The sequence below is a fragment of the Cyanistes caeruleus genome, chromosome 5 (assembly GCF_971803275.1).
Source record: "Cyanistes caeruleus chromosome 5, bCyaCae1.hap1.1, whole genome shotgun sequence".
Taxonomy (NCBI): domain Eukaryota; kingdom Metazoa; phylum Chordata; class Aves; order Passeriformes; family Paridae; genus Cyanistes; species Cyanistes caeruleus.
Window position 1 is genome coordinate 21,807,494 of NC_141705.1, and position 24,973 is coordinate 21,832,466.

At 35.3% G+C, this 24,973-nt stretch overlaps 1 long non-coding RNA gene across 1 annotated transcript in view; it reads right to left on the reverse strand.

Annotated features, from left to right (window-relative positions):
• The window catches only part of LOC147652970 (uncharacterized), a 76,874-nt gene extending 52,393 nt beyond the window's left edge, over positions 1–24,481 (reverse strand). The window contains exons 1-2 of the long non-coding RNA XR_015286841.1: positions 24,260–24,481; positions 21,001–21,141 (exon numbers count right to left, since the gene is read on the reverse strand). This is a non-coding gene — a long non-coding RNA (uncharacterized LOC147652970). The remainder of the gene's footprint in view (positions 1–21,000; positions 21,142–24,259) is intronic.
• Positions 24,482–24,973: the final 492 nt, after the last annotated feature.

Sequence of the window (24,973 nt, forward strand, 5' to 3'; positions counted from 1 at the left end):
GGTGTCATCTGCAAACTTGATGAGGGTACACTCCACAGGCTGGTTCAGCTCAGCTTCCTGTAGTTGAAAGGTGCCTTATTCCCTTTCCTGCCAAGTCATAGACACTTACATAATAAAGTTAAATATTTACAGTGAATAAACATTTGTTTACTTGTTGCTTACAGCACCTTTTGGGAGATGTTGTTTTGTTTTTTGTCCTCTTTAAAAATAGTGAAGAAAAAGAACCAAAAGTAAAATCTGAGACTGACATTTCAATTAAATACAAAAGCTCATAAATAAATAAATAAATAAATAAATAAAAGTTTCTTTTATTTTTTTTTCAGTTTCTACTGTCAGCAGCAATACTCCCACTGTCATTTTAAAAACCAGAGAAACCATCTGCTCTCCAAATACACACAAACAAAGTAAACCCCAAGTTTTTTAAAAGTATAAATGAAACAACAGAGATAATATTTTTTCTGCAGGTTTATAATGGTAATGAGTATAATCCATAAGATTTTATAACACCTCTCTTCTACAAAGCAGAAAAAATAATACTATGAAGGGACTGTCCTTGTGTTACATTCCAAGGAGACTACTCATTAAATTCAAATTTTTCCAAGTTTAAAATTATCCTGAAAACTCTTTGCACCATATTCCTGTTTAATCAACACTTTTAAACTATACCAATATACTCATATTTTAAAAAATATATTAAGGGGAGGGGGCAATAATTTGAGGGTCCTTTTAATAAAGTGTTTGTCAGGTTTTTGTCATGGTTCTGATTATGGCTAACTGATCTACTGAGGGCATGATAAACTCATATATCCACTCACAATTTAACATTATTCAAACTACAATAATTCCAAATCAGTTCAAACAGCAGTAGCTACATTTTGCATGATACATAATCAACCACATGACCTTTAAGCTTTAATCCATATTTGACCAACCACCTTAATTGCAATAACACTGCTTTGCCAACCATACACCATAATTTACATAAACTAGGAGTTGCTGCATGAAGCATAAGCAATATCTGTCATTGACTTGATTTTTCTGTTCTTGAGAGCCATGGCAAAACAATTAATGCAAATGAGAGTGTAGGAGGTCTCAGGCCTTGATTATGAGTCTGAATACAATTCCAGTTTCATGCATTCCTTGAGATGTAAATCTTAATCTACCCTAGTTGCTTTACTGCCTCAGACTAGCTATGAAAATAACTAAACAGGGAATGTATTATCCAGAAGCACAAGCAGAGTGTATCCCTGCATCACTAATGTAGAACATCGCTGTGGTCAGATAGTTTTGAAATGTTAGTCACCTAAAATGAAGTGTGATAAGTCACAGTCTGCCTAATAAGTTCCCACTCAGCAGTCTTGGCTTATGATTCTTTGTTAGAATTCCTGAACTAGTCCTACCAGAATGAAAGAAAAGGAAAACAAGCATGAAAAAATAACCCAACAAACCAACCAACCAACCAACCAACCAAAACTTCTTGGAAAATTAGCAGATATTTACAAGACATTCATTTTCACAGAGGGCATAACATATTTTAGAAAAAATGCATTCAATGGAATTTTTATAATTTTCCAAAGAGGTTTTAGAATCCTTAGCCTCTAGACTTCCCTGAACTCAGCTGTGTCCTTGATCTACTTTTAACGTGGTTATGATTTTTTCTGGAGTAGAGCTTGCTATGTCAATTTACTGGAACAAATGGTCCTTCTGTTTCCCTGTGAGATTTCTATACCTCAAAGCAATTTGTCCCCCAACTTATTTTGAACTCTCTCATTTTTCTCTACATTGTCATTGATTTGAGTTTCACATTTCATGAAGAACCATTTGCTTTTTCTTGTAGGAACTTATTTCTTTAGAGTTCTTTTGTAGCTTTACTCTCCTGCCACAGTTTAAAGAGTTTTCTTCTTCTCAAAGAAAGAGTAAAAAAAATTTAGGTCTTCAGCTGATAATCTTTGGACTATTATCACACAGCTATTTTTTTTACCTTCTCTACTGATGGCATTCTGCTAAATCAGTATTTTACCTTATGTCTTACATCATCCTGAAATGCATTTATTTCAAAATTTGAAACCATGCTGTCTCTTTTACTTTACTTTAAAGTGATTATTAAATTGTTATTAGAACATATTTTCAAAATTGTTTTCATATTTTACACACCAGAAATTGAGAAGGTAAATACCTTAATCAGGAGGGCACAAAGATGAATGACCATGTCCCTAACAAAATCAAATATATTTGATTTCCATAGTCTTAATTTTGCAAAAGCAGGGATTGAGTGAACCTTGACCTTTCTTTAGCCAAGATCAGGAAGCCATTGCAATTATGGTTTATGACATTGAAGGCCAATTGTGATCAATGAATAGGCAACCAATTGGCCTTTGGATTCTAGTCAGGATGCTGGAAACTGAGGGAAGCAGACAAGCACTTGTGAGAGTGGGAACAGACAAGGAGGAGCTCCTGGGCTGCCTCACTCAACAACCAACAGAAAATTGAGTTTAGATCCTCACCCCAGATGCAACTTCCCCAGCTTGAAAACAGCATCCACCACCCTTTCCACACAATTTCTGTAAACATAGTTTAGACAGAGAAAGATTGAAGGTGGACACTTCTCTGGTCCCATCATCATGATAGTTTAAATTGTATAGAAGGAAAGAGTTCTGAGAGCCAAAGCCCAGAGTCACAAAGAAGCCAATAGTATTTCAGGCTTGGAGGAGAACAATGAATGGCTTTCTAAAATTTGCATTTTGCAAACGCAATGTGGCACTTGGGTAAAGTCAGTGGCAATTCCATCACAGCAAAGAGGAATTTTTAATGGAAAAACATTGCAAAAGATGATAGAAGATCTGTTAGCCTAAATGCAAACGGCACACAGCTTAATTTTCAGTGATGTCTGCGCACAAAGTAGAGTAATGCTGTTGTAGCAATATTACTAGTGAATAGTACTAAATAATACAAGGACAGGGTTTGGAAGGTAAACAATTAAAACACAGACCTCACTACAGTCAGTGAATCTGTGTTCAAAGACAGAGAATGCCTGCATATGTCTAAGCTAGTGTTAGACCCTCTAATGAGGCACTTAAGATAGATAGAAAGCTGTCCAAGTATTCTCTGTGGCTGCTGAGGAGATGTAAATGTCTTTAGACTGCACTTAGAAACTCCTGAGATTTAACTTTCCTTTCAGAACACCCATTTCTTTGCAATGGAAATAGAAACAGCCTTGGGCAAGTGAGCTCCTAATTTCATCATCATGATTGTCTGCTTAAAATAGGGAGATCCATAATCAGACAAGGACTGTATTTATTAAAAAATTGTTGATGTAACTTGGGAAAAAAAAGCAATTTATACTACATTGTGCTATGCAGAGTTTCCTATTCCTGAATGGTGTCTTGAGGAGAAAATAATCAAAATAATTGCAGAAAGAAACAGAAAATGCTTTCTATGTGATGGAGTAATTCATACCAATATGGTAAGAACATCTTCTGTGGTGAAAGTGTAAATAAACTTAAACATATAAACATATAAACATATAAACATATAAACATATAAACATATAAACATATAAACATATAAACATAAAGTTGATGAAAAAACAGGATGCTTACAGTAGCTGGTATAAAATAGAAAAGACTGATTTTCAACTTTTAGAGAAAGTACCCAAATTATGTCAACAAAAGAAACTTTTTCTAAGTTAAAAAAAAGGGAACATCTTTAGGTGATTGATAGGAAAATTTCTGTGTTCAATATATTTATAAAAATCAAAATTCTTAGAAAAATGGAGTAGATGTTTGCACATCTGTAGCATCAGTCTGTTTATTTTGCTGTGCTCAGTAATTCCAATAAAAATGGAAAAATATAAATTTGTGTTGATCTTGTGGAGAAAAAAAATCAAAACTTCCCAAAGGCTATATAGCAGGTCCTCACATTTCTTTTGCCATAAGACTTATGGAATTGAAGGGGTGGTAAATTTTACTCCCTGTAATTTTTCCCCTCAAAAGAGTTTACAAACAACTGACAAAGATAGTGCTAAGATCTACAGAGAAGTGATTTTTCTCTACTGCGAAACAGCGACACGAACAAAACTTCACAGAACAACTGCAGGTGGAAGGCATCCCTGGAGGTCATCAGGGCCAACCCTCGCTTGCTCAGGGTCATGTAGATTTAGTTGCCCAGGGTCATAGGTCATGTCCAGACAGATTTTGAATACCTCTAAGGATGGAGACCGAAAATTCCTTGGGCAACTTCATCAGTGCCTGGTCACCCTCAGAGTTAAAACTCTTTTCCTGATGATCAGACAGAACCTTCACAGTTTAGTTTGTACCTATTTCTTGTTACAGATACAAACTCTCAAACATTAAAAAAAAAATATATTTTTTTTTAATATAAATTACTATTTCTAAAAGTCTAACTAGACAGGAAATATAGGCTATTATTAACCTATATTAAGTATTTTCAGGTAAAGGCAAATTAGATTTAGTATTGTATTAGTAAGATAGTGAAAAGTAAAACTAGGCAAGGCTGTTAGTGCACTAGTAGAACAATTCCCATGCAGTATTTCCAACTTAATACAAATGTCATCAAACTAAGTTTTCTTTAAATAAATTAGATGGTGATAAAGACTTACAAAAATTTGTTTTAAAAGTAATATTTAATTTATGGAATAAAAATAGAAGGAACAACCCAGAGATTTTAAATCCTTATCCAAAGGGAACAGTATCACTCTGAAATCTGCAACACAGTTTATCACACATGTCAGAAATGCAGACCAAATGAAGCACAAAAAACACACACGGAAGAGGGAACATTGTACCTTAGAGAACGGACCTCAGACACAGAAAATTGTTCCTCTTGGCTGGGAAAAAAACAATTGATAAAGCCTAGATTAGAATTTTCACTTCCTTAAACTAGTTTTTCTATAAAATACTAAGATTTGTGGGTAATCTGTGCTGTCAAATCCATTTTCACCAGATATGGCATAACCATCAAGATAACATTTGACAGTAGAATACAATTTCCTGCACATTAATTGTGAGAGCTGTGTTTTAAACACAACATAGATAGTGACAGAACACCAATCTCCTTAACCAGTGTGTGGATAAAAACATCAAAGGGAAGGGCAGATTTGAAAAGGAGCAAAGCATAACTCTGATGCATATTTAAGATTACAACACCGTGAAAGAGCTCTGATAAAAATGAGTTGCTACCTTCTGAAAATGTGTTTGTTGTAAAGTAAACAATACTATCCTTTTAGAAATGATGGACAGAGGTGTAGAGCCCTGCTCCACTGATTAGGGTATGTGGAAATTGCCATGAACTCCTGAAATTATATAAATGTTTGCAGTGGAAAGTTACAGATCCAGATAGGATATTAGAATCATAGAATGGTGTGGGTTGGAAGAGATTTTTAAATGTCCAATCTCCCTGCCATGGGCACAGAATCTTTCACAAAACAAGGTTGCTCAAAGCTCTGTCCGTTTTGACCTTGAACAGTTCCAGCAATGTGGCATCTGCAAATTCTCTGGGCAATTTATTCCAGTGTCTCACCATACACATTATTGCAAATATGTTCCTATATCCAACATAAATCTACCCTCTTTTAATTTAAAACCAGTACCTCCTGTCCTCTCACTACAGGCCATGGAAAAATTCTTCCTTTCCTTTAAGTTCCCTTTATTTATTGAAAGACTGATTAAGATCTGCTGTCCATAACAAACTCACTATTTTTCATTTTTCATTTTCAACATATATTTCAGAGCATGCATGTAAGACTGACTTGGAGTTTCAAATATTATGCCATTTATAGAAGATCACTTTGTTTTCATGTGTGGCAGAAGCTAATGTAAACAATTTAAAAAGACCATGCAAGCTACTTACACAGAAAAAAAACCACAACACAGCAGAAAGCTCTGTAAAATGTGGAGGGATTCCATTGACATTTTTGCTTTCCACTGATTTATTCTTTGTCTGTTTCTTTGTAATATTAATTTGTAGCTTCACCTGGATGCTATATTCTGTGACAGCATAGTCGTTCTCCATTTTAAGATGACTAAAATCCTTCAGTATCTAGGTGCAGAAGAAATTTGTAGAACAAAAAGTTGCTACAGTAAAGTATAATTGTGGGTTGGATGATCTTTTTTGGTAGCTTCAGTAGTGCTCAGAAAGTTTATTTATTCCATATGATTAGGAGTCTTGAGTGATGGCTTCTGTTTTGTGCTTTGTCAATGCTTGGCTGAACTTAAAAGTTTCAGAATGTTCAGTGCAACATTCAAAAGTAGCTTTGATGCAGTTTTGGATCAAAAGCTTTGATGCTTGACTGTCAGCAGAAGATTCTCTCAAAGTCATTATCATAAAACTTCACCAGAAAACCTTTAACAAAAAAAATCTTAATATTTTATATAAATATATACACTTTATTATATTTTACAATATGTGGATGTGCACATTCTAATGAATGAATTGTGTTTCTTGATACCAAGAAACTACATATAACAAATAAATATGGATATGAAGAGGAACATACACACACATATATATGCATGTGTGATTCAGAATTTAGGTCTATATGGATAATCTTCCACACAGTCACTGCTACGTAATGTGAAAATACTCATCAATGTACAACAATGATCTGAAAATTACCCAAAAAATAAAAATCTTTGGTCTCAATCTTACTTTCCATTGAGAAAATAGTACATTCAACATTCATTGTGCATAGTAGAGGTTTTTAAGTAACACAATGATAACAAAAAAACTATTCATCATTCAGTTTTAATATTTTTGATGATTTTATTTATGAAAATATAATTTCAAATAATGCACTGTCTCTGTCATTGAGATTGTTCTGGAATTTTCTTCAATATAGTGGTGCTTGAATGACAGGACCAAGTAGCATTCTTGCCAAAATAAATGGCCAATTTGGAGAATATACAAAGAGTTGAAAATTGTAGTCATACCCAAAAGTATAAATGAAGAACCTGAGGATGGATTTCCTGAACTTCTACAGTTAATGGCTATTATTGTACCTAGGTAGTTTTCATTTCGTAGCCAACATCCTCTTAGCAATCCTAGGCCCATCAAATTCAATTATAGCCCATTGAGCTCCACTTAGTCTATATCTAGACATTTTTTAAGTGGATCTGGGGTGGGCAGGTGGAAGCACACGTGCAGCAGATGGTTTGGGGTAGAATCCATTAAATGTATACATGTTTCAGACAGCTCTAATTACTGTAACATCATGGAGCATAAAATATAAAGTATTGCAAAGGGAAATTACTCCTGGCAAAAAACAAGGCACCAACTCTTATTTAATTGTGGTCAAGGTTTTAAAAAAGGTTACTCTGATTAAAGGAACAAGAGAAAAAGAGGCAATGAAGAAATCATATTTGGAATTAGTATGATATTTAGGCTTCAATTATCAGGTATAACAAATGTGGTTTTTACTCTACTAAAAACTAAAAGCACAAATGAACATTTAGTACAGATAGTGGCTGCAAATGCAATAAAAGTAATCAAATCCCAACTATTGCAATTATTAAAAACACCCCAAAACAACAAAAATTAATATAAAATGTTTTTATTTGAAGACTCACTAATGTCCATAAATGCACACTTGCAATACTCCTTGTACCATCAGGTACAAAAAAAAACCACAACCAAAAAACTGAAAAAAACTCTATCAGCATAAAAGAAAGAATGACAGAGATTTGTAATGAATCTGGAACCAATATTACTTCATAGGAAAACAGAAATGAGATTTTTTTCAAGAAAAATGGAAGTGTTGATGTGGTCAAATACAACTTATGTCTCCAGAAGGATTAGTTTCTAACTAGATAGGGTAGAAGTCTAAAAGTTTGTTGTTATTCCTGAGAATGGTATTGTCTGCTTTGGCCAGATGTATTTTTCTTATTCCAAATCTTAAGTGTTTATAAAGTATATGTGAAATGTGAGTTTCTCAAATTAAAGGAATTAATTAGAATACAGAAAAAGTTGATGCTGCTCTCTGCAGACACACAGGCTTAGAAGATTTACAGAAATTTCCATTTCCTGAGAAAAGTTTTAGTCTTTTTCCTTTTTTGGTTTTGGTTTTGGTTTTGGTTTTAGTTTTGGTTTTGGTTTTGGTTTTGGTTTTGGTTTTGGTTTTGGTTTTGGTTTTGGTTTGTTTGTGGATGGCTAATTTGGGACTGTTAAGATGTCTGAAATAACAAAGCATGAAAACAAGTTGATACTTGTTTAAAATGGAGCTGTTAACATAAAAAGAAACAGGAATATATTGCTGTGAATGCACTGAACTGAAAAGAACTGCTGAGACCCAATGTCATGGGAGTATACAAAAACAAACTGATATTCAGATAACAAATACAAACAAAATGTATTTTGCTGTGAAGACCAGAGGCTGAAAATAAGAGTGGGGTAAGTACAGTGATGCTCCAATGAGAGCTAACCCATACCAGGTGTATTGTCACTCCACGGACAAGGACAGCGACCCAAAGCGCACACACACTCTCACTCTGAATGAGGCCTCTCACTCAAAGGTACAAAGAGTTTCTGTCCATGCAAAAGGCTGACAGAACAGTAACAGATGTCCAATAGTAAACAGGTGCTCAGCCAGGGAGGGAGAGGGGCACTTAGTCTTGGGAAGTCACTGTGGCTGCCATCCCAGACCCACTGCTCTGAAGACCACACTAAGAGGAGAGGGGACAGGGTGGTGTGCTCCTGCCACACCCAATGCCATGTCTATTCTGAAACACTTAACTATATCCTCAATTTATAACTTACATCCTTAAACATATCAAAGACTCATTGTGTACAACTGGAATTCTTTTGGAGTTAAGGATATGCTCAATTTTGCTGAATTGAGGCCTAAAGAAGAAGAAAATTTTATTTTCCATGTAAATCCATATAACTAAAGGGAGAAAACACCTGTTGGGTGGAATTAATAACACTAAATCCAACCCTATTTTTAGCTTTGATGTTCTTGTGTCCACCGTTTATTGTTCTGGGCACAAGCAAGAAGTCCTTTCAGAAAGATCATTGCATGTTTTAACAAGCTCCTCTTGCAGTATTACATTCCCATCTATTCCACTTTCCGCCCCCAACCACTCCTTCCAGACACTCATTCTTTCATGTTGCCAATAGTTCTGATTTTCTAAAGTCTACTACTGTCCCAGTAAATCAATGCCTTAGCCAATTTTTCAGGATTATATAGCAATGAGAAGTAGCTTTTAATTTTCATTTAATAACTGTTCTTGCTAGAGTCATCCTTCGAAACTTCCACTAAATTGAGAGACTCTGGAGCCAGTCTGTGTCAAGACTTAGCAAGGCTGTGCCAAAAAGCATGATGCTGGAAATCACAGGATAGATCTTACTTCAGCAGTCACATTAGAAAGAGTATAATGAAAGCAACATCCTGGAATCGATAAAGAACTGTAGTTACAGAGATGTATGGTGAGAAGAGTTGCTGGGTGAGTCAAGAAGCAGCCTGGGATTAGTAGAAAAGAGAAATCTTCAAGGAGAACATTAAAAGGACTTTCCCAGCCACCTGAGGTTGAAGGACAGAGCAAATGGAAAAAGCAGTCATGGTTAAAAGAGAGAGTTTGAGAGGAAAAGCGAGTAAAGACAGGAAGGAAAATGCTTTTCCAAAAGGTGTTAGGTTTGGGTTTGTGGATTTGGGTTTTTTGTTGTGCTTTGTTTGTTGCTTAGCTTTGAAGAATCATTAAAATAATTTTTATTCATATAGATGAATTAGTGTTTTGCCTTAATACTTCTCTGAATTATAATATATATATGTATATATATGGCCAAAAATCCAGGCTTTGTAACAAGAAGCAGTGGAAAAGGTAACCTCCTTTGAACAGACAGAGGCATAAAAGCCTTGTTAAAGCATTTGAACTCATATCTCAGCCAGAACCTCAGGGAGCCTCTTCTCATGGATGACAAGGTTCCCTATTCTTTTGGGAAATTTAAAATCTCTCCAAGAAAAGATTACCATTTCCCAGGTCCAGTCATTTGCTAGTATGCAGAATGTTTTAACTTCCATGGTGAGTGCAGCTGTTGATCTGAAACATCTTTTCAAAGTAAGGAAGGCAGCATGCTGGAATTGAAGAGGTTATTTTCTTGTAGAAGATAGATGGAAAGAGACAGAAAAAGATTCCTAATATGAACTTATAAAGCCTAATTCCTTCCTTTTGCCACTTGTACAAGTAAACAATTTGGAAATAAATTTTGATATAAATTCAAGGTAATTGTGAGACTATATTGTCAGTGTGCATCATTACTATTTGTTGCTCGTGCAACTAAAATCAAGCAGAGTACATATTTCTGCAGAGTTTCTGCAAATCATGATAATACACTGGCTTATTTTTTTAAATTAAAAAATCATGTGGTTTGAAGGGTTTCAAAGACAGTTCAGCCTTGAAAGTTACATACTTCACTTTAAACCAAATATTTTAAACTTTTAAATACCAAGCTATTAAGCAGAACTTGAGTCAAATAATAAATAGCATTAGTCAGATTTAGTGTGGATTGAAATTCAGAGTGTCTACGCAGTGTGTTATATAGTATATAAATTCTCTGCCCTATACACCACATAGAGACTTAATTTATCATGTTCCAAAGTAAAACAAACAAACAAACAAACAAACAAACAAAGAATAAAACCCAGAAAGAAACATATAAACCTAGAATAACTTACACAGCATTTGTCTGAAATATTGTATACATTTTGTCCTTTCATTTAAACACATTAATTGCACGCAATTTTGATTTTAAATTCCTGTAATAATGTTGCAGAAGAAGCACAAATATTTAACAGAAATCTCAGATTTTTCTGTGGCTCTATTTGATAAACTTAAGCACTGAAATAATGTCTACAAGTAATTCACAGGTACTATCTGCTGTATCCTACCCATGCTTTTGAGGACTGTCAATGAAGAAATGTGGAGGAGCCCAGCTACCAGAAAAGTTAGCAACTTCTTAGCTTCAGATGCTGTATGTTGATGCTGTCATATGATCATCAGAAAGAACATTGCCAAGAAATTGTAAATATTGTTTTTCAGTACCACAGTTGCTAACTGCCCTGAACTTACAATGATACAGAGAACTATAATTAAAGACCTTTAATTACTAGTCATAGTGTCACACCTTCCATGAGAGAAAGTTATGGAAAATTCTCAAGGTTTTATGTTCAGTTGTTGTATATGGAAGATAGAATGAGAGGGGTCCTTAATTACTGCATTCCTTGTTGAAAGCCTTAAAAATGGGATCCAAAATAGTTGTAAAACTTATCCATGTTCTCTTAATATCTGATAAAATTGTAAAGGATTTTTTAAAAGTACAAAACATCTTCTAGCATTTTTTTCTGCTACCATGTAATAAGAATACTATAAACATTACAAATATTCAATTTTCAAGTTTAGCTTAATTCACCTGAAGGTAAACAATTACACTCAGTTAAAATTCACATTCTTTTAAGAATTCAGACTACATTAACATGGAATAAGGTATTTCAGACTAAATGACAATTTTAATCAATCTTGATGGCAGATTACTCTTGGTAGCTTCCTGCTTGGAATCTGATCTACTGCTTTTTAATTCACAGACCTCTGTGAAGAAGGCAGCATATTTACATAGAAAATCTATTGCAGTCTTGGACCTGCCAATATTTCAAGTATCAGAGATTAATTAAGGTATGGTAGTGATTAGAAACCTGTGCTGGAGATGAACACACTTTGCTAGAGATACAATTATAAAAGAGGGAGCTCACATTCCCCTACAGATTTTTAATCTTCTAGTATGAGAGATCCAGATCAACATGTAGGAAAATATGAAGTGGCTTCATATGGGAAACAGCAGAAATGTATAACTTACTGAAAATATCTCCAAATGGAAAATCTGGTAGGTTTGTTTGTTCATCTCCACTCCCCACCCACACACCTCCATCCACTTCATTTTTTATTTTTTTTTAAGGGATTTGGCACACTTCTCAGAATGTTTCTATTACAGAGGAAGAGAGAAATGAAATGGTAGTACTTGTTACATAGAAGAATAAATGACTTTTAAAGTTTTATGTTAATGAAGGGTCTTCAGAACTTTAAACAGACATAGAAAAGGGAGATATTTTAGCTTCAGAAAGTAATGCCGCATTTTTTAGCCACTTTTAGCCAATACCTTTCTGATCTCAGCATCAGAGCTGGCCCCTGGTGATTTCTACCAATGAGGTACCCTCCCTCTTACTTAACCTTTGGTTTGTCTAAAAAACAGTGTTAAAAATACTGCTCTGCCACCAAAAGGAACTCTAATCTAACTTGTATTTCCTGAAGTAACTCCAAGAAACAGCTTGATTGTGATAATACACTTCATCACTTTTTTATTCTTATGGAGTCTGTGAGGCATTTTGATCCCCTTTGCTTTAGCAATAGCTTCTGAAGACTGTTAATTAATCAAGTTATATTAATTATCCAACCATGATATTTTTGACATACAACTTTATGCCTATCAGAGTCTTCCAAAACTGCCCAACAAAAAAAAAATAAAATCTGAAATACTTTCTTTATGGTGTGCAATATCCTTTAACTGGAGCCCACAACTCTAAACACCAAATCCAGAGGACCGACATCAGCCTTTGGACAATATTTACAGCAGGGTCAATTGCAACAAGGAAGAATTCATGAAAGCCAACATTTTTCTGGGTTCAACACCTCATTAGTATTAGATAAGTATTAAAGAAAAAAATAATAAAAAATTACTTTAGCTGTGTTTACCTGAACAAGCATTAAGGTTGTCAAAAGGGGCAAACTCCCCAAAATGTAGATATTCTGAAAGAAATAAAATTGTGAATGAAAAGGTACTGGGTAATATTTTTCTCTGCTAGTCAGAAAAATAATAGCGATTGTGACCCTGACAAAAGATTTCAGAATTATGGCCCATTTCTCATTTACTGATATCTAACTGAGCTGCAGCTTAACAGCATGAACTGCTCAACATTTTTCTTGAAGCTGATCTGATACTTGAAACTGTATTGGTACATATATATATAGAAATATTTCATTATTGGTAGAGCAAAAACACTGGCATCCTGAAATTAGACAATCTTCCAGCTGAATCCTGAGGAAAGTAATCTAGGAAAAGTTCTCAAAGTATGCCTGCCAGCTTCTCATACTTTAAAAAGAAACTCCTGAGAAGTGGTAAGAAAGTGTTACTGTCTCCAGAAGCAGCCTGACAGTATGGTTTATGGGCCTTCTTCCACAGTCCTGTTTTGTAGAATCATGTGTGCTGTGGGGGACACAGATTTACCTACTTTCACAAAGAAGATCAAATCCCAAACCCCAAACCCCACTTCTGACTTAACAAGAAAGAAATATGCTGCTTCTGGAAAGGAAGGAAAACATAGTTTCCATCTCTTCTGCTACATACAAGAATTCTGAATTAAATGACAGAGATGAGATTGAGAAGAAGCATAACCAAGTGTCCAGAGCAGTTTCTTGGAAGATGAAGTCAACCAAACTATAAAGGACTTGTATTGAATTGCACAAATACACAAGAAAGCCAGTCCTGTTTCTTGCAAAGTTAGCCAAGTATTAACAATAAACTCAAAAGAGTGGTTTCCCGACTGGGTTTTGGAATTTTGTTCATTTACTAGGTGAGGAAAAGCCATGGAGTCAGTCCTGACTCTGCAAAATGTCTGATCATTGGAGAAGGCAGACCCAGCTGTTATCTCAGTACGTTCTATTGGCCACCATTAGACAACCTACTTAGCTTTTTTCTTCTACCTCATGAAAACTCTCTGGTTTGATCCCAGTCTTAGGCAGTTACCTCTCTATTCACACATTCTGCAGGAGACTCAAAGCATTGTATTTTTGAGATTTCATATGAACTAGTATCACTGCAATTTGATCATTTTATGAATACATATGTTCTTACAATTTTGCTTTTATCTTCCTCTTGTTTTAAACAAATTTCGAAGCAATGACATAAAGGTAATTTGGATACACAATGAGATATCACTAGGCTACATAGAAAGTTGGTGTAAAATGGCTTTACTGTGATTTCATTGATTATATTTAGGCTTGTATAAATATATATATATTTTTACACACATATAGGCTTATACACTTGCAGCCTATAAGTGAAAAAACACATAACCCACTTATTCTGTCCTTCCCAAGCAGATTTAGCAGTTTTACCCTGCTCAATAGCCTGTGTAGCCCTGCAGCATTCAGACTGACCCAGTTCAGACCATCCCTAGTTATAGCGAGGAGCAATTCCTCTGCTGTGCTCCAGCTGTAGACAGCAACCAAACACTAAATGTATTGTATTAATGCCTTGAATATGTCACAGCTGACAGAACAGGAAACCAAACGGTGGCCAAATTCCTTCTCTGCCTTAAGGAGAAAATAATAATGAAAGGTCACTTAGTAATCTCATAATCAGCAGTTTTACAACATGATCATGTCAACAGAGCCATGACAAAAGTCATGACATCTGCCTTCCCTTTTTACTCGTTTAATATATCCTGAAGAGATAAAAGGTACTTATCAGAATTCTTCTACAGTGTCAGAGAGTGCTGATACCTCTGCAGAGCAAGAGCAATATTCTTAGTACAGTACACTTTTACAAATCCAATATAACAGTGATTTTAAAAATAAACAATACTTAATAAGTTTGTACTCTGCCTAAGTTTATTTTTGGTGTTATGCTGTTTCTATTAACATCTAAACTTAAAATGCACACAAGGATCGAAGAACTCTTGCCCAGTGTTTTCACACTGGGGACATGGCCACTGCTGCCTGTAAGTTGTTTAGTCTCTCAATAAATACTCTCTAGATGTATCATCCAGCTATCACAGGTGTTTGCAGGCAGCCTGCAAGTGTCTGTCACACTACCCCTCTACCCTTCATGCACTTCTAGGGCTCAGGAAATGTCTTTCCTTGTCATAGAAAGAAAATTCAATGCCATTGCATAACCTTGCCATATCCTTGACTGTCTTCATGTTAAAAACAAATGTGTAAGACTAGATCTCCACATAGAGAATCTCTCTTCCTAGATACTTGGGCACCTGCTTGTATGCAGGCTGAATAACTTCCCGAGATCACTGCTAGAAAAAGTGCATTGTAAAGATGCCATACAAAACAAGCACCTTCTTTTGGTCATGTCACTAGTTGTTTGGAAGTAGAAAGGAAATCATTTTGAGGATACGTATTTCCTATAGCAAACTATCAAATTTTAAAAGAAAATCAGAAAACATACAGATATCATGCTTTTCTTTTCAAACTATAAAATCAAGTTTGTTAATTTAACATCAAAATTCTTTCAACCTGGTGAAGCCATCCTTCATTTTGACTGTTCATACAGGACATAAATAGCCAAATTGCACAATTTTTTTATATTTTAATCATCTTTATCCCAGCGAAACAGTATTTCTTGTAGTACTTTCACCAGTAATACCAGCAGTAGTTTCTAGCTAATATTTTCTAATAGAGTTGCAATTTCCAGGAGTCTTAGTCACAAATTCCTCAAGTCTTAAAAAAATCCCTGTTTGATTACATAGTTTCATCTGATTTTGTAGTGAAAAGCTCACTCTGGGACTGCTTTTACCAGTGATGTTTCATCACCAGGACAACACCAACAGCCTCACTGCAGTCCACTACCATAACTACATCCCAGCACCCAAGCAGGCACCCAGAACCCCGACTGAGGCCATTCTTGGCAGACAGTGAAGATCTCTGCAACTGGACAATGAGCTTCACTGACAAATATAAGCTAACAAAACTGCATGTAGCCAACCATCTAGGTCAGTGGCTGTGCTCAGTTCTGTCAAGTTACTGTCCAAGACCAGTAAAACAAATATAAATTAAGTTATTAGTGACTCCAGTGGAACTTCACTGTTATTTCCTGGAGGGAAAATATGCTTAATGCATTGAAAGTGCAACCTTCATTTCTACCTGGGATTTTAGTGTAATGTTTTATTAAATAAATTACATCATTTTTTACTTTTGGTCTTGCTGCTATGAAAAGTTTTTTGATGGCTTCCAAATGAGTCAGTCTCTTTGAACCTTCCCTCTACACATATATTCCCCATTTCTCTATATATTACTCACATATTGTATTGTTCTGCACCCTATGTACAGTTTATTACCATATATGACTCAAGTGCATCAACTACTCTCTGTTTTTTTAAAGTACTGAGATCTTACATTCAGTCTCTCTATATATAAATTCTCACTTTTTACTGAAGTTACTGTTTTTATTTAAATGGAAGGGCAATTTTTTGGGGGTTTTTTTGGCATCAAATTTAAATGGTAAAGTCACAGTACTGAAGAGGTGAAAAATGTAGTAAATGTTCAATAACCTTCATAGCGCGATCTTCATGTAAATGAGGCATTTGAAGAAATTGAAGTCAAATTCAAGGGAGTGCCATTTGTTGTAACTTCCATGTTTAGGAACTGGCAAAGAATATATGAGGTTACTGCTTTTAAGCCAGACCATTAAAGACTGCCTAAGAGCTTCTTTCATCATTTCAGCATTTGACCTCTGTCTGATGCTTCATAAGATCACTGCCAAAATGTGAGCAATATGAGAAGAAATATTTGTTCACAGCAGGAAAATGTGTTTAGGCTTCTCTAGTTAAACAAAATATTATGAAAGAGCAAGCATTGAAAATTCATTGCTTTGGGACACATTCACTATCCACCAGTAATATTTGTTTACAAATATTTATATTTGGGAGAAAAAAAAAGATAAATATTTTAAAAAACCTTGAAATAAACAAATTTTGACAAAAAAAAATTAAATAGTACTGCCTCTGGGGATACAATAAGAGGTGATAAGGACATTAGCCTTTCTTATTGTGAGTTTCCTGAACACAGTTCTGTTTATTTCTTTTACTATTCTGAAAGCCTTTGAAGCACATAACAGTGAGTTCCAATGAGTTTGAACCTACTGTTTTACCATTTTGTACTTTTTTTCTTGTCTTCTACCACAGGGCCAGTATTTTTTGGCTTTGACAAAATGTACAGTGTTCACTCATTTTCTGTGACAAAGGCAACATTTCCATTACTTTGCTAATGCCAAAAAGCCACTGGTGAAAAAGAAAATAGTGTATGCACAGGTGCAGCATTAGAGAGAAAAAAAAATAAGTCAAGCAGTGTGCAGACATGTTCTGAATATTAATAAATGGATTTGTTTGTGTATGTCAAGACATCCATACAACCGCTTCTGTTATGCAAATTGACAACTACAGGACAGAGAAAAGCCACTCCTGGTTTTGATTATGCACATCTTCATATGGGTACACATGGAAGAAAAGAGGTTGTTTTGCTTCAACATTAGGATTTTAATAGTCTAACAGAAGTCTCCATTAAAAAAAAATAAAAAGTTAAAAACAATTATATATTCCAGATGTGTTCTATGCAGTTCTCAACAGCCTGTAGCTTTCTTCTGCAAGTTATAATTGGAGACAGAACAGAATATAAGACATGTGATACAACTATGGTGGTATTTGAGGTTTAAACAAGTTTTTATGAGGTACTTTGAGATTTAAGCAAGACTAATTTGGACTTGATAACTACTTACTGCATGATAGAGCTCATATTATTTTCCTACCTTATCTCCTTTTTCCCATCTGTATGGTATGTATGGCAGGAAATGATGTGTTACCCCTTCCTACAAGGATGCTTTGGTATGAGAAGGAAAATATTCCTCATGAAGTACGACTGACACAGGATTGCAACAAAGAAAGAAGTTCTAGGCACACCGTGCACCATTACAATGGAGCAGCCTCAGGACCTACTGAGAGTTTGGCTTTCTAGAAATTATTATCATCATTTAAATATAATATTTATTAACACGATGTGGGAGGATCTAATCTTTAAGTGTAAAAGCAGTAACATTAAGAGACTTAAAAAAAATATTTCCCAAGCCAAGACTAATTCTATGTCTAAATATTTATCTCATCTAATGCTAGGTGTCTGTATTCTAAGATTATTTTATTAGCCTTCCTTTAGGCAATGATGAGAGTAGGCACATTTAGGGCATAAAGTCTCTAGCCCGTGTTAGTCAAATGAACTGTGCCTTGAAGTGTCTGAAGAAGTCTCCAGGATAAAAAAATACAGACAATTTACATTTCATCAGACAAAAACTTCAAATGAGATTAAGCTAAATATAGTACCAGAATAAGCAGAAGCAAAAAAAATTCTCTGGAAGGGATCCTATGCAGCCTGAGATTCCATGGTTTCTGGACTGTGGCTGTAGTATTCCAGCCTTATTCCTGTTATGACCCACATGGAATGTCATTACAACTATCTCCACTCACACCTATGGGAAGGAGAACTAGAAGGCAAGTTCCATGAGGACTCTGAAAGTTAGTGTCCTGAATTTCAGGGTCAGTTCTCTGCTACTTGTTTCTTCATTAACCTCTGGATATTTAACTCCACAACTATTACTATAGCCAATATTTGTACTATTTATTCTTTCTCTTATCCCTTCTTCCCTATCTGTGAATAGCAGATCAATCTGTGCATTGCCCCTTAGACTATGCAGTACCTGTGTTGAGAACCTGACATTCACCAGAAATCTTCTGGGTTCTTTATATCCTGCTCTGTTGCCCTTCCATAAGACATCAGGATGAGCAGGAATCCCCTGAGTCCTCCATTCCTCCACCTCCCATTCCCCAAGAGCAAACAATTTCTGAGTTGTTTAAAGGCTTTATTTGATTTTTCATCTTGATCAAGTGGCCTGAAACAAACTTTCAGCACAATGTCAACATTCATATCTTGACCCAAAAGAGAAGTATGTTCTATTAGGGAAAAGGTACAGCAATAATAATTCCAAACTAATGAGGTCAGGTTTGTGAAAAGATTTACTGTGATTTATTAGGTGATATACAAAGCTGCACAGCAAAAAATCTGGACTCCGTGCCCCCTTAGCAATTCACTTGCTGTTTGACCTTGAAAAGCTGTTTTGTGTACTTGTCTTTAACTTCATGATAGGAAGAAGATTTTACCTTTGCTTTCAATTTAAAATAGCACTCAGAAAATCTGACTAATTGTGTTCTGTTTGAATATTATATGGAAGCAGCAGTTCTTCTGAAAATTTGAAGGAGCTGTGTTCAATGAACATTTTAAAAGCTATATTTTTTAGAGTACATTTTGTTCTTTCTTAGCTTAAGTGATTACAAAATGTTTGCAAATTTGTGCTCCTGGAGTCTCTTTAGTAAATATGCTTACATCTTTTCAGACCATAGAACTCCTTCTGGCTGCTAAATTAGCAGAATCCTAGAAGAGTACAGAAAAATATTTTCTTTCAAAGACTTACCTGGAGTTAATCAAATATACATTTTATTCCTCTGTAGGTGGAAAATTTAACAAATGCCAGTTTATTAAGGGGTGGAATAATACGTATGGGAAATAGATATTTCTTTGTGCTGTTTTCTCATTAAATTCTGCATTAGGAAAAGAATACACATATTTTCTATATATCATCTTGTATATACACACAGACATTTGCATCTTCATCATGAGCCAAGGTAAACAACAAAGGCTATGTGATGCATTAATGAAAAAAGTTAAAATCTCAGCTCAACAATGCAGCAGCAGGCAGCAGCAAAATTCCACTTAGTACATTAAAAAGTTGAAAAATAAAGATTAGCCAGTTTATGGCAGATACAAGAAATTACAATGATTAAATTAAAATGATAAAACTTTGTAATATACTATAAAATAATAAACAATATTTGATAACCAAATGCCAGTATATCAAGAAATTGTTACTTCATTCCCCATTATTGTTCCTGTACCCCTTGTACCTTTGTATATTCTCTAGGGGTTTTTTGTTTCTAATGGGTTTAAAGTAAATACCTGATCAGAAAGCAAATATTACAATCTCTGATTACCTTCCTCCCTCCATCCAAAATTCTGTCTGGGTGACTGAGCTTAGTTCATCAACTCTAGAACCTGACATCACATTTACTTCATGTGTAGAACACACGGGAGAGATCTTTAAAAGTTAGATCTTTAAGTAGTGTGTTATTTGCAGAAGACTGTGAACATATTTTGAAGAATTCCTCTTTCACTTATCCAGTAGCTGCAATCACTTTCATAGAAACATTATTAGTTTAGTCTTAAAGTCTCTTCTGAAATGCTGTCATTTTTATAGCCTTTTATTTCTCCAGAAAGTACATTAGGACAAAACTAAGCTTAAATGCATAAATATGTTCATAGGATCTGAGTGCTGAGGGAGCTATCTGATTACACTGTGGAGTCACTCTTGATTCTTTCTGAACAGTTATGACTGGGGAGGATCTTGAAGAGAGATAATGCCATTCCCATCTTCAAGAATGGCAAGGAGGAAGAACTGGAGAAGTACAGACTGGTCAGCCTCCCCTCTCTAGCTGAGAAGATGATGGACATAACCCTTCTGAGCAGCATTTCCAAACACATGAAGGACAAAGTGATTGGGAGTAGTCTTCATAGAACTGTGGAGGCAAATCATGTTTGACCAAGACCTTCTACAATGAGGTGACAAACTTTGTCAATGAGATGAGAGTAGTGGATATCATTAACTTTACTAGGGCTTTTAACATGTCTTACATAACATTCTCTTGGACAAGGTGACGAAGCACAGGTTATGGGAGTGCACACTGGAGTGACTGACATTGAGGTGGGCTGGATGGCTAAGCCCACTGGATTTTAACCAGAGGCACAAAATCCAGTTGGAAGAAAACTAGTAGCAGTGTACCCCATGGGTTGATACTGGGGCCAATAATGTTCAACTTCTTCATTAATGACCTGGATGACAGGACACTGTACACCCTCAACAAGTTTGCAGGTGGTATAAAAATAGGAAGAATCAGATGGTTGTGGTGGATTAGCCTTGGCTAGTGCCCAAACACACCCCTCATCCTTCATTGTCCACTTCCCCTAACTCCACCCCCAGCAGCACAGAGAAAGAAAACAGACAGGAGAGGAACAAGTCAGTTCACAATTTGAGATAAAAACAGTGATTATTTCTTACCTGGAATATTGCATCCAGGTTTGGAGTCCTCAGCACAAGATGGATCTGTTGGAGCAAGTCCAGAGGAGGGTCACAAAGATGGTCAGAGGGACAGAGCACCTCTCCAATGAAGACAAGCTGAGAAATCTGAGGTGGTACAACCTGGAAAAGAGAAGGTTCCAAGGAGATAATATTGAGGCCTTCCAGTACTTAAAAGGGACTTATAAAAAGGAGGGAGGGCCTTTTTACACAGACATAGTGATAGACAAGAGAGAATGGTTTTAAACTAAAATAAAAAAAATAAATTAGATTAGATGTTAGGAGGAAGATATATACACACAGGATGGTGAGGAACTGGAACAGATGGCCCCATCCCTGGAAGTGTTCAAGACCGAGTTGGATGGGGCTCTGAGCAACTTGATCTAGTAGGTAGTGTCCCTGTCAATGGCCAGGGTGGGTTGCAACAAGATAATATTTAAGGTGCCTTCCAACCCAAGCCTTTCTATGATTCTATGATTTGTTGTGTGAAGATGCCAAATATGTGTATCAGACCTTTCTGTGCTACTGCATAAGGGTGCCTTTTTGCTCTTTTGTGTGCCTCCCATAAACTCTTTGAAGTTGTACTTCAATGCCAAAACTCTTGTTAAATGGATCAAAATAACTGCTATTTACTGATGTGTATTTTGAAGATTAAGTTTCCAGAATAAGGATCCAAAAGGACAAACTCATTCTGGAGCTTATCTTTACAAAAAATTTTTTTTTAAAAAAACATCAGTTTTAAGAGGTCAGTTTGTTCTATTTAGCATAAATAAGACCACTATGTATATCCTTCTATTACACTATTCACATATTGTGAGTCCTGAGCATAATAAGGTTGTCATTCCCTAAAACATAAAATTGTGACAGAACTAATATTCTCCTCCTTTTATAGATATGCTGGTATGCTATACACCTATTGGGCTACACTTATAAAAGCAATGTTTCAGAGGTAGCATGTTTAGCCTTCATCTCATTCATGTAATGGCCACTATCAAGCAATTTTCAAACTAGCTACCTCATTGGTCTTTCCTGTTAGGTCTGCTTTCATGGTCTTATATATCAAAAAAAAGAAAAATGGTAATAATATTGCAGCACTGGTAAACTCTTCCCTATGTCTATGGTGATTTATTTCCAGAGAGAATGTTATATTCATCCAGATAGATTACATAAAAATGCAATTTCAGCTTCCTAGAATATTGAGAAGTTGTATTTTCAGATTCTTTAGCAGCATTGTGTTTTAGTTCCTTGATGACCTGAATTTCATTAATCATTTTCTTAAACTCTGTATGTGTTGTTGACTCTTGGTTTCTACTCAGTGATATCCCTTAGTTAATTTTGTTTGTTCATATTACAAGGTCTTTGCAGGGTTCTGAAGCAGTAATAGGTAAAATCAGGAGACTCATTCAGCTGGTAAGCTGTCAATCTGTCATAACTTGAATATTGATTTTGGGGGGTTGGTGACATTCCCTAGATGTATGTGTCAAGTTTGTTGACAGAGAGCTCTATACTTAATTGAATGTGATGTCTGTATGGGAAGTGATGAAGTATGTCAGTGATGTATATTCTCTTCCTCCCCTCTGCTTCAGCCCCTTACAATACACTCAGTGGAGTGTTATGAAACTCCACACTGCTCTTACAAAGCTTTATTTAACTCCATAAATTGAAAAGCTGGGTCTGCTCTAACATGATTTCCTCACAGGTCTGCCTTCATTGGTTTGGGAGATAACAAACATGTCCTGCCCTTTTAAAGTCTCATTCAGTTCTCCTGAATGTTAATGTGAAAGATAAAGGTGACTCTCAGGTGGCATAAAACCTATAGGAAATATATATTTTCCTCAGTTTTCCTAAATCACAGATAATCATCTTACAAACCATTCCATACCTTGCCTATTTAAAGTATGAGAAAGGAATGAGAAGCCAGGGGACTTTCTCTCTTCAGATATCATCATATTTGACCCTGCAGAGCAATTTAGGTGTCTTTCAACTACTTTTTCCTGGCGATTATTTTGACTCTTACTCATCTAAGTGGACTGTTGTTCTTAACCATGCAAAGCGGAAAGAGAACAGTATCTCATAAGCTGGTGGAATATTCCTGGCTTGTGTCTAGTCTTCCTTGTCTCAAATAATGAATAAATGCATACCTTTTTAAAACTAGGTTGTCAGGTTTCACTTCATCTTCCTGTTTATCAGAGTTGCCTCTCACAGATTTCAGAGACTAGATTTTTTGCAAAAAGAATACTTGATGTTGCATTTTAAAAAACATAAATGTACATTTGCAGATATATGCAAAGGGAAATTGTGATGCTGCAATATCCCATTAAATAAGAGAATATATGTGTCAGAATAATGTATTTCTATCTGGAAATGCAGAGTAGGCTCAGCAGGCAGGTGCAACTCATTGCTTTGGACAGAAATTAACATCCTTTCACCAGCCAGGAAAATGTAATCATGTTCCAACAGAGAGGTGGTAGAAACAGGGACAAAGGGAACCAACTGACTTACAGAGAGCAGTGAATGTAAGGAAAGGAATTATATCCCCATCATGCAAAAGAAGGAAGTGGCTGCACCCTGCTTCAGCAGAACCAGTATCAGCACAAGTCGAAGCCAGGGATCAACAGCTCAGTGAGTGGGGTTAGGCAAAGGAAGAGAATACAAGAATTCTCTAAATCAATAATGAAATGGTACAAGGTAGTGGAACCACCTGTCTAGCAACATGAATTTCTGTTTTCCAAGTTCATATAGGTGTAATAGCCCATCAATATAGCCATCAGAGAATTTTTTATTTTATTGACAAATTTAAAATAAATTTAAAATAAAAAATGGGAAAGGAATCTTCCTGAAAACAGGAAGAAGTGACAATGTGACTGGACCTAGCCAAAATATAGTACAAAAAGAAAAACAATAGCTCTTTAATTCTTTAATACTTATCTGGTGTCTAAAAATACTTGTTTAATCCTTTTCAAATGCTAATACCATTTTCTTTCTCAAAATCTGCATTCAAATCTAGGTTTTTTCAGCAAAGGAAGTTTGAGTCAGAGCCATTTTATATTAATGTGGGTTTTTATCTCTACATGAAGATATTGGTATCTACACTAACATGAGAATTTTTTATTGAGTTCTTAATAAACATGTGAATTTAACTTTCTGTGGGAAAAAAAAACCCAAATATTTAACACATTGAGTATAAGAATAAACTTTAAGAATTCTTTATCTGATGTGAGTTTGAAAAGACAAAACTTACCTTATTATACCCTTGCTGGCTGAAATTCTGAGGGATTAGAACTGACAGGCAATAACACTGGCTGAAATTTCTGTGCTGGAGGCTGCTCCAACTCTCTGAAGAAAATATACTGTTTAAAAAAAAAAGATAGTGATTGTACTAGGAATCCAAATAGGCTTTCTAAAATCTCTCTGCTGTAAAGAGAGTTTGACATTTAAAAATTGAACTCCTTTACAAAGTCACATATTTTCTGATGCGTTTAAGTACTTTATGTGTTCAGTAAATGTCATAATGCCATTAATTCTCTTTGCAGAGACATACAATATTTTTTCTGTTATCAAGAAAGACCACACTGTTGTGCAACCAGTGGTGTGTTTTGCTGAGCACTGGAAATCTGGAGTAGATTGGCCTGTAAAAATTCAAAACTAATTGCTTGGAATTTAGGACTGAGTGAATGTCTACACCTCAAGTAACAGGGTAAAAACAATCTTTCAGGTTATACAAATATTTTTCTTTTTACCTAGTTAGTAATTTTGAAAAGCATATCAACCTTTTAAAAATAATTTTAATGTGGAATTTTTTGGTATCTTGGCATTTTTATCACATGACTAAACCAAGCAGGTTGCTAAGCAACCTTCTGCAGCCACAGAAAAGCACAGGCAATCTGAACAGAAGATTTATGTTGGTGACTGTAATACTGAGAAAAAAATAACAGAATATCTAAAATACTCCATT